Consider the following 17,946-nt stretch of genomic DNA (forward strand, 5'->3'; position numbering starts at 1 on the left):
TCGTGATTTCGTGATTACTGTGTTATCGTCCTTTTCAACTTTATAATTAATAATATGGCAATCTTTCAATTAGTTCTGTACTTGAAAGGTCGATTCTTTTGTTCACTAAAAATACTATTTTTATTTGTTTTGTATTTTGTATAGCTACTAAGTATTGTTAGGGTTTCCTTTATGATAGATAAAAAAAAATTAAATAGTTTGTTTAAGATAGTATATAATATAGTTATTTTTATTTGGTAGCTGGTGCCTATATTACAAAAACTAATAGGGAATTAACAATATAAACATGAGTATTTTTCTCTGTAAAGTCGATAGTCTATCCAAAAGCCCAAAGGTCTAGTTGCGCCAATCAGACAAAAAAAGATTCATATTTCTCGTTTATTTGTTAATATCTACTCAAATATTTATTGTACAGTATGTAAATATTATATGAAAAAGTGAATGATGCATACAATATTGCGGACAATTTATCTATGCAGTTTGTATACATTTTTTTTAAAACTGATAATTTGGTTTACATTTTATATGAGTAGATTACAAAATATGTTTATTTTGTCTCAGGTTTTTTTTTAAACTCTTGACCATTTTTATAATATTATCTATAATAAAAGTCACTCCGAGTGCTCCAAGTCCAAACTAATAATTATGTATAATATAATAGTCCGGACCTTAGAGTAATAAAACTATACCTCTACCAATGTCTGAACTATATCTAGACTCCAGAGTGTATAGGTAGTTGGAAAATGGAAAGATTAAAATAGCATACAGGATATACAGCATTCGGCCTATCCTACTTAGGCTACTTATATTACGCGAATAACGGAATAATTAACTTTTAACGTAATGGTCGTAATGTACAATTTAACTGCAAGTGTATTTTAATAGGTATACGCATTTACTAGAGCAATTAGCATTTGATAACGTAATTGTCGTAACTATTGGGCTGGACCGTTAAACAATACGCAAGATGTATTATGATTATGATAATGAGTTGATGACGATTACCATCGACATTTTACACATAAATTACATACTATAATTAATATTCATTATATTGTCTATTACGATCACCATCAATATCAATAGGTACCTACTAATAGGAAATTCGGAACAAATTGGTTCAGACTATAATTTATTTATTTTTGCGTTTTGCGTTTTACACTTTAACTAATTACTCAAAATATTGTCTAAGCGTTTGAAATCGTATAACTCCAGACTTTCAGAGTTTAAGATTCATGAAACAACGCATCACGAAGTAAATTTTTTTTGATCGATGCTGGTATAATTAAGAGATAGGTACGTATAGTTACGTGCGTATACGATAGGTATGCGTATAGTTACAAGTTTATTAGTTTATAGCTTATAATTCTTACACTTATCATCACAGAAATAATTGTCGCTATTAATGTTATATTATCCATTTTATTTTATTATTTTTTACCATTTTTTGTTCTTACTTTTGAGTAATTTAGACTTTTGTAATACAAACATTAGTTTATAGGTACTGTAAACAATATCTAAATATCTAATGTCAATATTTTCTTACCATTTTTACAGTGAATTTGTTATCAGCGTATACCTTTTTTTATATTATGATATTACCTATCTATATTGTATGAATCTAGTCGAATACAAAATACGACGGAACTCTGAATACTTTATAAAAATCATGTTAGTAGGTACCTCTATTTTAATTTTAATATTATATTTAAGAGACCGACAGCAGAAATATGACTACTGTAAAAAATGTTTTTGTATTTCTAATAGTAGATTAGAAGGTATAGTAACTTATTACTATGTAGGCCTCACTGGTTGTAGAAACATTGTTTTGGTACTAAAATAAACATCAACATTTTTGAAATGTATTATTTTATTTATTTTCAAACTGATTTTATTTGCATTTAAAGTTTGTAAAAAAATTTCCGTTTTTTTATTTATAAAATTCGATATACCTAATTCCTGTCATTTTTAATTGGCGATGCAATTAGCTCGGTACCCGAAAGGGATGAAACGACTACGTCAATGACTCCGTCAGAGTGTTGGAGAAGAGTTACTCTATATTCGCAACTATTATGGCCTCCATATATAGCGCCTAGCTGGAGTACAGAGTATCTAGGTCAACTACAGGAACGTCTCATTCTAGGGGATCTAATTTAAAGGTAGGTTCTGTGGTGTTAATATGAGACACAAATTTGACTCCTTTGCAGTGGCGTCTCTGTTGAGTCCTCCAAATCCATGCGGGAAGTGACGGGATAAGTCGGTCAGCGTCCATAAAAACAAACTTTGAGGAAATTACCTTGCCCGTCTCATTTTTGACCACTACCATACGACGTCAATTAAGGTTAAAAAACAAAGAAAAAAGTTTTTTTTATATGTTTGTTTATTTGATAACACTAATAATTATATATATATATATATATATTTAAATTATTACAGTATCAGCCTGTTGTTATCGATTGATTTATTATTATATTTTGTTTATTCTTTTCTTACAAATTATTTGCCATATATAGGTATTATATTCTATTATCGATTTGTATTATTATTATTCAATTTGTTGAAATATTATTTATATTTCAAGGTGGGTGGCTATGTTGCGTACGCGAGATAATTTTTACCTATTTAATTAGGAAAAATTGAAAAATGATCTGTATATTGTATACAGGGTGATTGATTTATCAAACAACAGTCATTATTAAAAAAAGTATTGACTTTTTCTAAAAAATTTTTTACATGGTTTCAAGTTGTTAAAAAACCAACGATTTTATTAAAAAAATATATTTTTAAACATTTTTTATCCTTATAATTTTTTAAGTTTTTACTTTTTTGAATGACAACATAGAGTTTTAATTTCAAATTCCAAAGCATAAAATATTTTGGAAAAAGTCGATACTTTTTTAGGTTCAGTAGCAGTAAAATCGTGTCTAAGTAACGTGTGTAGCGTCGTAGCCGTTTGATAGGTGAAATAAAATAGCGAATGAAAGTAAAAATAATATTAATTAAGTCTCAAAGTCTCATTATTTTATTATAATTCAAAGCCTGAGCTACCGTTTATAGTATTTAAAGTGCACATTTATTTAAAAGCATACATTTTAGATATTGTAATACTATTACATATAAGTATATAATTATTAAATTATTAAATATGCGCCTATTTTTCAATAAATCATGAAATATAATAATATAAATATAAAACAATTAGATGATTTGACAGCGTTTAGGTATAATATTGTTTAATTAAATCATGTAATAATATTAGGTATTACTATATTCTATAATTATAATAAATAGGACATACAGTGGTCGCCGCTTATAGTGATCACATTTGTTTAAGAGTACTTTGATTACTTTAACAAGAAATCTGTAATCACTATAAACGGCGACTCGAAAAACAGGTAGAAAATAACGTAAAAATATTTAAATAATGAAATTATATTTATGCAGTATTATTATTTTTATACTATACATCCAGTATACTAACGATAGACGAAAACAAACTGCGTACAAAGTGTAAAATATAGGTGCTTGTGAGAACAAAAACGGTTTCAAAGTTCAAACATGTACGAATGTACGATATTATGATGTATCGCTCATTACGTGGGTTACATTAGATAAGATTAGCTCGATTAAACTTCACGATTAAGATAATTGTCATTCGTAATCGTTTTCCCTGTACATAAAAGGAGGTGATATTATTTGTAAATTATATTTTATATTTCTGATCGCAAATAACAATAACCGTAAACCTGAACACTGTATGCGACGAAAAATGCAACGGCTGCTTGTTTCGTTCATGGTATTTTTAATCACTATAAGCAGTTGATTCTTATAACCAGTGAACATCACTATAAGCGGCGACCACTGTAGTTAGGTACATAATAATAATACACATTACGATTTATGGTCTAGGTATCGACTTATAACTTATACAGGGTGATTCGTCAAGCATGTTCGCCTCCTTTTATTATTTAATAAAGAAATTATTCAAAATCCGGCTTTTGGAATTTTTAAACATAGGTACTCAAAGACCATATTTTCAGACTCTTGAGATTTTTTGTACTTCTTACGAAGTATCCTATATTCCTATGGTGATACAAAATTTTGTTTTTCAAATGAGAACCCTCTTTTTACTGTTAACTATATAGTGGATCATTTTTTTGCGAATTTTTATGTCTCGAAATCAAAATTCGAACGAGTAGCTTTCTCATTATTAAAAGGTTTGTAGTTTGTACTAACTACTAAGGATAATAATCATTAAAAATTGTTTTACTTAAGTATAGGTAATACTTATACGTATTCTTGGAACTAATATTTATGGTACATGTTCGTTTTTACAAATTATTTATGTTGATAGATTAATAATATTAATGACTAATATTTTCAAATCCACCATAGACCACATATCTTATAAATCTAAACCATAGACTTTTTATCCATAGAACACAAAGTTAAATAACTCAAAAACTACTCATTAGAATTTGGATTTCAATAGGTACATCAAAATTCTCAAAAAAATTATCTGCTAAATAATTTACAGTAAAAATTGGGATTCTCATTTGAAAAACCAAAGTTTGTATCGCCACAGGTCACTCCCTAAGTGGTACTAAAAATCTCAAGAATTTGAAAATTTAGTCTTTGAGTATATTTAAAGATTCCAAAAATCAGATTTTGAATAACTTAATTATTAAATAATAAAGGGGGATGGGATTGCTTGGTTAATTACTCTGTATATAAATTCAGTCGCACCCTGCAGGCAGGTTAGCAAGTAATATAACTGCATGTGTTCTTAAAGGGTGTATAGGTATTAGTGCAGGTGTCATATAAATTTATAACATAAACTATAGTCAATAATAATTAATTTCTTTGAACTACAGTGATCAATAAGTAAAATAATTTTTTATAAATAAGAGTGGGTGACTAACTTTTTTTAACTGCATGTGCTCTTAAAATACTTTTGCACGCCACTGTATAAGTTATAGAACTTAGAAGTTAAAAACAATATTATATAAGATTATACTAATTAGTAATGAAAAACATTTAAATTATATTAATTATGATCTAAATATTGCATTGATATATAATTTTTATATTTTAAAAATAAGTCTCACCTTACTATACAAATTAATAATTACTGTGACAATAAATAATGATAATAATGATAACTCAGATAAGTATAGTAGGTACATATTGTGGTATTGTTTATACTTTAATTAGTTTTATCTTCAGCATTTTCTGATTTATACTTTTATTATTTGTATAAGTATATAATATAATACAAATATTCATCATATATTATAATATAATATGTAACGTTTATTTCATATTATATCGATTTTGTTTAATTGATTTATACGATTAGTCGATTAGACGCACATCAAAATACGACTGTATTATATTATATTACAACAAGTGAAAAATATTGAGAAGTGTGCAAATAATTAAGAGCACGTTACACCCGAAAATTTATCTCCATCTTACTTACACATAATATGAAAAATTGAACTTAAAGACGGCACATGCGAATATTATACTTAACGTTATCTTAAGAGCATGTCAGCGCACTTATTATTTTATCTCTCTGACACACGCTCATCTTTTACAAAACGCATTCATAAAAAATCATTTTTGAGTTATCTTAGAGTAAAATCACCAATCGCAAGAATTATAAAGAACAATATTTATGAGGTTGTGACACACCAAATTGTGTCAACTTTGATTTTAAAATTTAATATCCATTTAAATTTAAAATATTTACTTTTAAATTCGAATATAATGTCAAACAAAAATAAAATATAAAACCGATATGTCAAACCCTCGAAAATATTAATATATTTTTATAGTTTTTGTAATAGGTGATTAGTAGGTAATTTTACTCAAAGATTATTCAAAAATCTTAAAAAACGGTTTTACATGAATTCGTTTTATTTATGTTGCACATAGATTAGAGAGAGAAAACAGTTATTGCTTAGATATTCTCAAGGTATTTGACTGAAGTACAATTATTTAAATTAGTAAAACATTTGTTAGTATTTTAAGGAGGGATTCAGGCTCATTGAATGTCTTGGCTATGATGTGCTTATATAACAATAAATCAAAAAATAACAAAATTTGGATCTGCCAATGGTATAATGTACTATGTAGCTACAGCACTAATATATGATTAATAAAATAACATAATATAACATAGCACAATATAATTCACTAAAAGTAAAATATATTATGTTAATAAAAATCCTTACACTTCAAGTTTATTTTTAAAATCATAGTTTAAACCTATATACAAAATATTGGCATTTAGATATTTTAATTTGGCATCCCTATACAGTTAAGTACCTAGCAACTATATCAAGATAAATTTATGTATTATTTCAAACAGAAAACCGAGACTCACGAGTATGATAATATAAGACAAGTGACGACTAATTGAATATAGATTAAGTTATCTAGAAAAGTCTGCTGTTTTTATTTTAATGTTTATAAACATTATTAAATTGCGTAAAGCAAATTCACAATAATATATAAAAAAAAAAATACAGTTATTATTGGTATTTGTCTAAGATAAAGATTACATTTCTTTGTGAACCAGATGTAAATTATCTACTATAGAATACCTGCAGGCTGCAGTATCTATCTATTGATTCTGGGTTCATAAATATCATACTGGACTCTTGGATTCATTGGTTTATGTTGGATTATCGTATTCCATGTAAATCATTCTTTGATTATAGAAAATTATAGAAAACATTAGATTTGTCCAATGCTTTTATAAATATGATGAATAATAGTGAAGATTTATAGCGCGTGGGTGTGATAAAATAAATACCAATAGATAATACGGTTGTTATCAATATAGGCATTAGAGATTAGAATATGAACAATGAACATGATTAATACCTATTGTTATTTTAAATATTTTTATTAATACCCATATCTACTTTGTAGAATTTAGATTAAATAAGTAAACACTTAAAACTTTAAAAGATGCCAAATTACTGTTTGTATATTTTAAGTGTACTGCGTACATTGTTATTGAGTAGATCATTGTAATGGATGAGTTAAGATTTTAAATTCAATGATAAATAATTGCAAAAAAAAAATGATTCTAACCATGGTGTGACACTTTTATTTCTAAGGATATTTTATAATTTATTTATATTACTATTGCTTGTTAGTATTTTGTTATTATTTAAATAAAGATTTTTTTTGGGGGTGAGGGGGGGGGGGTGGGTGGGAAGAAGCTTATGTTATATATTTTCATATTTATATTATCTAACCTAAAAATAAGATAACACAATTTGATTGAGCATCAAGTGAAAATGTAATTTATATTTACGTTAGGTTAGGATAGGTTAGGTTATCAAATATGTCAAAAACCTTCGAGCGCGCTGCTCATCTGGAGGTTGTGGCTGTGCAGTTAGCAGTGCCATAAAGGAGATGTTGGAAGCGGTCAGCGCCCTTCAGAAGGGTCGGGAGAGCGTAAACAAGGCGTTCAAAAACGTTCTTCTCTAAGTCTTACTCAGCCCTCTCGGCTCATAGGTCGACAAGGCCTGCGTGGGCTGCCAGACGGACCTTCCCACTCCACCAGTGGAGCCACGCGTGGTCTTAAAAGACGCGTCCACGGATACTCCACAATAATCACTGGGCACTGCTGAGTCAGGCCGGAGAAAGAAGAGGAAAAAGAAAAAGAAGAAAGGGCTGCAACAGCAGCAGCAGCAGCAGGGATCTTCATGGAGTGAGGTGGTCAGGAGAAATAGAGCACCTCCCACAACCTCTCCTTCCCTTTCTAAGAAACGGAACCCGGTCGAAGGAAAGATAACTCTGTTGCGGCGATGAGTACCCAAGACCTCGGCGCGGCGGTCACGATTGACCGCCCAGCCGAAGTTGGGTCGCTTATGGCCGTAATGCAGAAGGTGTCCGGGGCCATCAACCTCGATGCCCTCGGAATCAAGGTTGTCACCACGAGGCACACTAAGACAGGAGGTATCCTCCTGGAAGTGGAAGGTGAGGACAAGTCTAAAATCCTGGAACACAAGATCCAGGATGTTGTGGGAACCGCTGCCAGGATCCGCAGGCCCGCGGCCACATCGGCGGTCTTACGGCCACATCGGCGGTCGCTCTTTCTAGGCTCATGCCCAACATCAACGGGCCCGGGCAGTGGACGAGAAGACTCCTGGGTTCTGTCGTTGAGAGCCAGCTGCTCTACGCCACGCCAGTGTGGGCAGCGCCGGTCTGTGGCACAGCCAAATCCATCCGCAATCTCAGGAGACCACAGAGGGTGGCTGCCTTGAGGGCTATCAGGGCCTACAGAACGGTCTCCAACGAAGCCGCCTTCCTGTTGGCTGACATGCCACCAGCTGATCTTATCGCTCGGGAAAGGGCGACGATTAAAGATAGGTTCAACGAAGAACCGATCCCAGAAGATCCACCTATCTCCAGAAACAAGATCAAAAGGCAGGAGAGGAAGGTGACCATTGCAGAGTGGCAGATGAGGTGGTCCAGTTCAAGCAAGGCTGCCTGGACTTGCCGCCTCATCCCCGATCTAGTCAGGTGGTATAACAGGACGACTCCAATAGTCCCCTGGACATACCACATGACTCAGGTGCTCACTCAGGCGGTCCTCTATTCGAAGATCTTCCGGCAGATGGCCATCAAAGGGCGATTGTACTCTGCAACGCCGAAGAGACCCTTAGACTCTTCTGCATGATGGTAGAAAACATTCTTACCGTCAAGGAAGAAAAGGAGAGGGCTCGACAGGCCACATAAGCGGATCGATAATACAACAGTACGGGATTCTAATGCGGTTGGCTCAGTCCGGCTTGAGAAAATGTTAACAGAACGAAATGTCCTGGGTGGCGGACTTGGTCGGCCCGAGAAGACTATGATGAAAGAACAAATATATTATAATTGTATATAAATTGCTTTGAAATACAGCGGGTCCAACCCCGCTTATCCTTATCCATAGATATATAACTTTGTAAAGTCATAACAGGATAGGGGTATTCGCATATACACCTGAGGAAGGGGTATCTCTAAACTGTTATGACTAATTAGATGTGTAAATATTTATCTTTTATAAATAAACGATGCTGCATGGGGGCTAAGCAATGTGAAAACAGTTCGGCCTCCATGTAGTGATTTAACATGGGGAAAAAAAGGATCCACAGACCCCCGTCCTCCTGATGGACGTCCTGAAACGGAGGATGTGGTGAGCGGTCTCAGCCAGGCAGGGGTCGCCGTCGGCGTCACAGATGGAAACATTTCCATCAAGAAAGGCGGTGGTTAAAAGCCCAGGGCCTGCTACAATTGCGGTGCCTCAGACCACCTCGCCTGGGACTGTAGAGGCGGTAGTTCATCAACTCCGAAGAAGGATGGAGCGGCAAAGAGGATGGAGGTGCCAAAGATGCAACCGAGGACGGAGGGACCACCGCGAAGCCGTTCCACCTCTCCAGCGGCGTCAACGTCCGGTTCTTCGCTATGACAAACCTTAACCACTGCCGGGCAGCTCAGGACCTTCTAAGGGAGTACATAAGGACGGAGGACATCGCGGTGACGCTGGTCAGCAAATTTAATCATTACCAGTGCTTACTAAGGCGAATACCTTGTAATTGGTACTCTTCATAATTTTTATTTTTGAGTACTTATAGATATTATTAAAATTCTAAATGGAAAAATTTCATTTTTAGAAATTTCACTAGAATTTATCATGTAGCCTAAGAATGATAGCAAACACCAATTTTTATTTTGGCTACTACAGCTATCTAACCAAATTGTAATAGTATTCGCGTCACGATGATGAGTAAAAAAATTGAAAAAAGTGCTAATTAAATCTTCTTTCTTACGACCACTTATTCCTTCATGCCACACACAAGACACAAGTAAATGGCTAAATGACAGTAGATTTCTTTTTTTTCCTAGAGGTACAAAACTTTCGTGGTATACTACAAGTCACTTAATAAACAAAACTTTTTTAAATGTGTCTAACCTTGGTAGCATTATTGTTTTTTGCAAATCAACTGAAAAATAAATCGATTTATCTTCGTTGTTACTAATATTTTTGGTGTGTTCTTGATATAATGATCTGGCAGCATCAGCTTTTTTATGTGTATTACAGGTTGCACACACAATACAATCAGGTATCAATCGATCTTTAGAATGCTAGTGAATTTTGAGGCTCTCACAAACCTCACATTCTTCGTGTCCAAGCTGAGTAAATGAGATATATTTTTTTAACTTGATCTCTATATTACATAAACGAAACAAAAAATTTTAGCTCTGTGTATTTTTCAAAAAATCCTGATGCATGAAAGTTATTGTAACATCGCTCGGCAAGTAGCGTACATTAGGCGTGTGTTCACGGTGGTAATGGGAAATTATTGTATTGAACGATTCAATATGATTTGTTACTAAATCTAAATTTTTATATTTATTTATAGACAATTGTCTTCCACGAGCATCGATATTAGACTTAATTAGGTGTAAAACTAAGAACGTCTAACACCATATGTCCATATCATTGGTTTTTTTTAATCCTAATGTACGCGTAAAAAGGGGTTGTTCTATTTTCCTCCAAAAACGAGATACCGTTTTCCTCCACTGACCATTTTCCTCCACAAAAAAAAGGTTAGTTTCCATTTTCCTCCACACTATTTTTGACTAAATTTATGTCTATTTTCCTCCAATATTTTAGCAAATATTTTTGTTGTACTATTATGTTCCGTTTTATAAAAATAGAGTAAAGCTAGGATCACATTTTGCGCTTACCGGGCTATCTATATCAGCTATCGATTAGCTTTTAAAAAATATAATAATATATTCAATTCATTTTTATTTTTATTAACTATTTTATTATTTTTATTATTATTTTATTTATATTGAACATAATGACCTGACAAAAATTATTTATATAAACTATTTTATTTTGTATTAAACATAATACCTGATAATAATATAATAACCGGACAATTTTTTTTTTGTTATGCATAAATTATTTAAGTTACCTAATTTATTATTTATCGGAGGAAACTGGAAAGTGGAGGAGTAAAGACAGGGGCGTCATTTCAGGTTTTTTTTTCGGGTGTGCGAAGTTTCAAGCAGGCCATTTTGAAATTTCACCAGGCCATATAAAAATAGATATACATACGTATATGTATATTATCCTGCATTCAATTATTTCCATACATTATAGACCGGTTATTACAATTTGATTTTAATCATATAACTAATTGTGTATTCGTGGGTCGTGGCTCGTGCATTATTTTAGGCTTCAGCAAGGCGCAGGCCAATTGTAACATTCTAAAAGTAAGGGGTGCAACCGCACACCCTGCCACCCCACCAAATGACGCCCCCGAGTAAAAAGAATGGCATACACATGCACGGGTAACGACTGATATGCGCACCTCACTATCGGAGACCGGGCCGATCAAAACATAGATAATAAAGAATGGATAGGCCATAATCCCTTATCATATGTTCTCAAACAATTTATTAGAGTAGGTGCTTTTTTTCTAATCAATGAAATTTTGTATTTATTTCTAAAATATTTTTGAATATTTTATTTAAATTATAAAATATTTAAGAGTGAATAGTGCCCGAGTGCCATAGTGGATATAAAGTCCAATTCTCCAATTTAATTTATATAGTTTTCAGGTATTTGTTTATGTATATAAGTATAATATTATAGACAATATAAATTTGCATATATAAATATATTATAAAAGTAAGTGAAATTATAATAAAAATTAAAATAAACAAAAATAAAATAAATAAATAATAAATTATTCATGGTGAAAAAGAATCATTTTTATTAATTTTGCTTTCAAACGGCCAAATTTAATGTTTTGATCATTAATTTTCCTGATTTCATGAAATAAACGGATATCTAGATATTTTAAGGCAATCAATTTAATTAATTGATCCTGGTGTGAATCCAAAAATGATTCTTGTTCAGGGCACTGGGAAAACAAATTTGTATAACGCTTATACAAATTCACTTTAACTTTTGTAAATAAATAAAATAAGTAGCGGGTTAAAATATTAGATTTTTAATAAGTGATAACACAAGTCGAGATAACAGTCACCTTTGTGAGACAGAAGATATCTGCTCTCTCGGAACGCGGCAACCTAATGTTATAAGCATAGCCGTGGCCTATCCATTCTTTATTATCTATGGATCAAAATCCAACCAATTAATAGTTATGGGACTAAATGCGGAAGACAAGGCGTCATTTTTTGATACCTAACCATGATAGAGGCGTGCACGTCCCCACCTGGCGGTAAATCAACGGGCGACGAAACATCAAAATGCGGGTCGTCCAATGCCGAATTCTAATATCGATCTTTTATATCGAAAGATAGCGATTGTTTGGGCAGATGACCTGTTATAAAAGGTCATATTCAGGCGTGTAAAGATAAGACGGACTCGGACGAAAATCGCGGTTGTACAATGCAATCATCGCGACCAAGAACGTTAGATAAATGATCTTCAGATAAGCTACTGATCGGGGCGGTCCATTTCGAGTGCTTGAGACCGAGGCGTTTGACACATATGTCAGTAATCGCGCTAATTTGCGATGCGCAATTAACTAAAGAGCGCAGCGTATGCCATGAACCGGGGCGATCGTAAACATGTACCAGCGCGGTACCTAATAATAGAGACGGCTCAGGTGACCGTCGAACAGCAGCACTGACCTGCTCAGAAAAAGTGCCGTAACTCGAAAAAAAATGAATTAGTCACAGCATCTGATAAGTTAATCAGTTTCACACTATAAATGTTGATAAAATAGCCCTGAAATTACATTGAATAGGCATTAAAATCAATTATTTAGATTTAAAAACGCCGTAGATAACAAAAATAATTAGAAGTATTAATTAAGAACGCCGCATCTTACACTTACTCAGCATACACGCCGTAAATATGTTTATATATACGGCGTTTTCGCATAACATTTCCATGTTCTACCCGAGTTACGGCGTTATTATCTAATAATAATTTATAATATAACATTTTGACTTTTTTTTCTGAAATAACCGCAATATATTATATATAAATAGTTCCCGAATTGTTATCTTCATTATTATTTGGAAAATGTATGATTTTATTGTGGTTGCTTTATTTTATTAATATATTAAGAGGACGTGATATCCGCATCCGCATGTGCTGTCTCCGTCTTACAAGTGCAATATATGGTGAATTTTACGTTCAGCAGAACACGTGTAGCTCCGTTTGCTTAAAAATTAGAGTGAATTGACCTCTTATAAAATTTAAAGGTATGATTGTTATCTAGACAACCTCATATGCTTTTTATTATTTTTAAATTTTAAAGCAAGTTATGCGTATTTTAAGATGCACAAAAAATTTACAATTTTAAAATACTCATAACTCGCTTTAAATTTGATATATAATAAAAAGCACATGAGGTTGTCTAGATAATAATGATATCTTTAAATTTTATAAGAGGTCAGTTCACTCTAATTTTTAAGCAAACGGAGCTACACGTGTTCTGCTGAGCGAAGAATTTACTATATAATGCACTTGTAAGACGGAGACAACACATGCGGGTATCACGTCCTCTAAAATGAATTAATAATAGTAATGCGACTTATTATCTGATTATTATTTGCAGTTAGTAGGTATTATATGCGTATTTTTATTTTAAACAATTTAAAAATTAAAGTAATAACGGATTCACAAGTAGAGTTTATTTACGACCAGGAACGGAATGTGATTCCTTCCGGCTTCCACGCCTGTAAGAAAAAAATTTAAGGTGGTATTTGTGCAACGTCACCACTGTCTCGACGTACGTCGCGACGGGGGTCGTCGGTGTCGACCATTCACGAAATAAACTCCCACCCTCTCCCACCCCCTCTTACTATCCGTGATCTCGCTTGTGGCGCGCTTAGCGCTTCCACAGTGCGGGCTGTTGCAGTCAACCGACAACCGCGTCGTCAACCAGTTCTCGACACACCACGCACTTCTGTTCTTTACCGGTCGAGACTGCTGCGTACCCGCACTAACTTTTTTTGTCGTCGTTCCAGCGTCCGACCAGGTTTTTCCTATACGCCGTTTTAAAATACCGCTTTTGGTGCATTGTGCATTCCTAGTGCTCGGCCATTGTGAACCCGTGTGTGAGTCGTTTCGTTATCGTTATCGTTGTCGACTTCGAAATCACATTCACCGCTGTGCGTGTTTTGCGGTCACCTTGTACCGAACCGATCCACTGTTGACGGTCCGTGTCGTTCCATTGCTGAACGCGTCTGTGTGTTTTATAATATTTTCCTTTTACTGCGTTGTTGAGTGTGTACCCGTCTGCCAATTCTCCGCAGTTGTTGCTCATCGATTTCAAGCATCCACGTGGTTTCCCAACGTGGCTCTGCTGCTGTACGTGGGTGTGCCGTGAGTGACGCTTCAACCAGGGGTACCAATTTCGTTCCTGACGGTGCGCAGGCTGGTATTACATTCTATGCCCGTGGCTGTCAGTTAGCACCTGTCCTGCCCCATTCGCCGTCGTGTACAGAAATCTGTGACACCGCTATCACCGCCGACCAGATAAGGTTTTTTTGTTGTTGTTGTTGTTTACCGTTTTGCAGTAGTTGTATTTTTTTGTAAATCGCCATTCCCCGTAAATAATAGGTCGATGTCAAGATATGATCGCCCTATTCATAATATCACTGTTTTCATTGTGATGTCTGTACAATAATAAGTTTACTCCGTGCCCAAATAAAACACCTTTTACACTGTGTTATATTATTGTTCGCCTTATAATGCTTAAATACCTATTCCTATCACACACATAGGTCATTTCAGTGTAGAGACACACGTCGTGAGTATCGCGTGACCAGCTAGTGACATAAATTCAATAGCTTCGTGGCGGTGCGCAAACGGGGGGGGGAAATGAGATTTTAGTTAATTTACAAGGGGACGTAGAATGAAAAAGGTTGGCAATCACTGTTATAAAGTTTGTACAATAATGCAATAATCCATCGGCATAAAACAGAGGCATAAACGTACATTATTATTATTATTATTCATTGATGACATTTACAAAATAAAGACAAAATTTGAATGCAAATAGCTTTTTTAATTACTGACCGATAATTATGAATGGTACGTCAAAATTCTTTAAAAAATATATCCTATATGAATCATATTTCAAAAATATATGTTGCTATTTGAATTTTAAAAGTTACCTCTAAAATCTCTCTTTTTTTAATTGATAAAAAAAAAATGTATTATTATCAAATTAGTTTAGATTATATGATTTAAAGAGGTTTTCACATAGGTCATTTTTTCCTAATTTAAGTTGATCATGCTGAAATCTGGTGTCATATGAAATTTGGAACACCCAGTATATGTATTAGAATAAATGTATGCAACTGTAGAATATTAAAGCATTATTAACTGATATGTGTGTGTGATTTCTTCATACGACTGGTCTAAGAAATTTTCTGAATCAATCCTTTTGTACAGATGACCAGTTCATATGTGATAACGCACAAACACAGTAGGCAGTCTTTGGGTAGAGCTAAAAAAAACGTTAGCGTGCAAAAGGGTAACATCAGCGTTTCCAGTTAGTGATGAGCACTATCAAATAGTTAGTACTATCAAATACTCTTCAATTTAAACTCACTTTGGCCTTATAATAATATTTTAAAAATTACAATTATCCTTGTGGTTTAAGTGCACCATTTAACTAATTGTTTCTTTCCCGAGGCATACACCTAGTTTAACTGTAATTTTTAAGTTATTTTCAAGTGTTCTAATTATTTATCAGCTTATAATATTTTAAATATATATGTATAGCTATAAATGTTTAATTTTGATTTTAGGAACAATTTCTCTATCAGAAAACCACATAAAACGGCAGAGCAGTGATGAATGACAGTGCGTTTGCTGATTTTGGATTTTCTGAAACCGATTGTGAGTATTAAAAATATTTAGTTAATAATCTTACGCCAACGATACATATAAATAATATTTATAATCTGATAATAACTGATCGATATTTAATTTAATTATTAATTTTCAAGTGTATAAAAAATAAAATGCTTATAAAAAGAATTGTGACTATGTATTTTTAGTATTTTTCGACTGCTATTTTAACTATATGTCGGAAGCCTTGTATTAGATTTTCAAGATTTTCTACCCAACAAATAAATTTTTATCGATATTAATTTAAATAAAATCCAAATTTACAACCTGTTTGTCAGACGTTCTTGCCTTTTGAATTTGCTTCTTCATTTGTTAATCATACTTACTACATACACAATTTTTTATTTATATTTATTCAGAAGTTACTCTGTAGACCACAAGTCTCCATTACACACAGAAGATTTACAGACAATAACTGTAATTATATTTACTTAAGCTAGATTTAATTGTATATCATTATATCAATCATGACTTATAACGTTTATTGCGGCCAGCCCATTTATAATTGTAAATCTTATTTTGATGTAATTAAAAATAAATTAGGTTTAAACAGTAATGTAGAACGATGTAATTTTGATAAGTTATGCACATTTTGCCGCAAAAAAAAACATCAATTATGTCACAATTACCATTTAAATGAACATCAAAATAATTTATTTTTATCTTTAAAGTATTATTTTAAAAATGTCCCCGATCATATTATTTATTATATGCAATTTTACGGTTCCCCGCAGGTAGAGCGTGACATGCGTACATATTATGAACATTTGTACATCAAAAATATTGACGAAGGTCACAATTTTTTTAAAAATCATGTACTGGAAGACTCAAAACTTATAATTGAGTCTCAGAATGATGTAGCATTGTCAGGCCACAATTACTGGCGGCGGATATTGTATATGGTCATAATAAACAAATACACAAATATTGATGATTCATATAATGACTTAGACTATTTAAATTTAGCATCCATTAAATATAACATCGTGTATCACAATAATTCATCAATCTCGATGATTTAAAGTTAAATTGTATTAATTTAGATTTTAAAATATTTGTTCTTCTAACTGAGGCTCTTAAAAATGTACAACTTCTCGTATTGTTCCGATGGTATTTCTTACAGTTTGAAGCTTTGATGAATCATTTAAATTATGTCTCCATTACACATAGAAGATTTACAGACAATAACTGTGGTTATATTTACTTAAGCTAGATTTAATCGTATATCATTATATCAATCATGACTTATAACGTTTATTGCGGCCAGCCCATTTATAATTGTAAATCTTATTTTGATGTAATTAAAAATAAATTAGGTTTAAACAGTAATGTAGAACGATGTAATTTTGATAAGTTATGCAAATGTTGCTTCAAAAAAAAACATCAATTATGTCACAATTACCATTTAAATGGACATCAAAATAATTTATTTTTATCTTTAAAGTATTATTTTAAAAATGTCCCCGATCGTATTATTTATTATATACAATTTTACGGTTCCCCGTATATTGTCATAATAAACAAATACACAAATATTGATGATTCATATAATAACTTAGACTATTTAAGTTTAGCATCCATTAAATATAACAATCGGTATAGTGATCTGTACAATATGAACAATCGTAGAATCGGTATTAGAAAATATGATCGTAGGGACATTTTTGTTAACTACAGTAATTTTAATATTCATTTAGAAAATAATCATAATATTAGAACTTTTTTTATAGAATATATTATATTGTATGTTAGCCCTAAGTTTATAGAATTTAATAAAAAAGTAGAAAAATATGATTTAGATATACAGATAAGTGTTGACTTGTTGTACTTTTATTATGTGATTAACGCATTTTCAATAATTTTTAAGCTGTATAAAGTTCCTTTACTATATTTATTTTGTACTAATGAAAATGCTGTTGTATCTTTTTATCATGAAGATGAATCGAATGATAAATTTATATGTAATTTATATAGAGATGGCGATGGCGAAGATATTTTTGACTGTGATATGTGTATAC

The 17,946-nt window shown here is 32.4% G+C and overlaps 1 long non-coding RNA gene across 1 annotated transcript; it reads left to right on the top strand.

The window, feature by feature from the left end:
• The first annotated feature begins 15,482 nt into the window (after nt 1-15,482).
• LOC149061260 (uncharacterized) lies at nt 15,483-16,434 on the top strand. Its single transcript, XR_016189637.1, has 3 exons — nt 15,483-15,590; nt 15,826-15,916; nt 16,288-16,434. It is a non-coding gene; the product is annotated as an uncharacterized LOC149061260 (long non-coding RNA).
• Nucleotides 16,435-17,946: the final 1,512 nt, after the last annotated feature.

This window comes from Diuraphis noxia, unplaced genomic scaffold, assembly GCF_037042655.1.
Source record: "Diuraphis noxia isolate RWA-SAM2 unplaced genomic scaffold, SU_Dnox_SAM2 contig0001, whole genome shotgun sequence".
NCBI lineage: Eukaryota > Metazoa > Arthropoda > Insecta > Hemiptera > Aphididae > Diuraphis > Diuraphis noxia.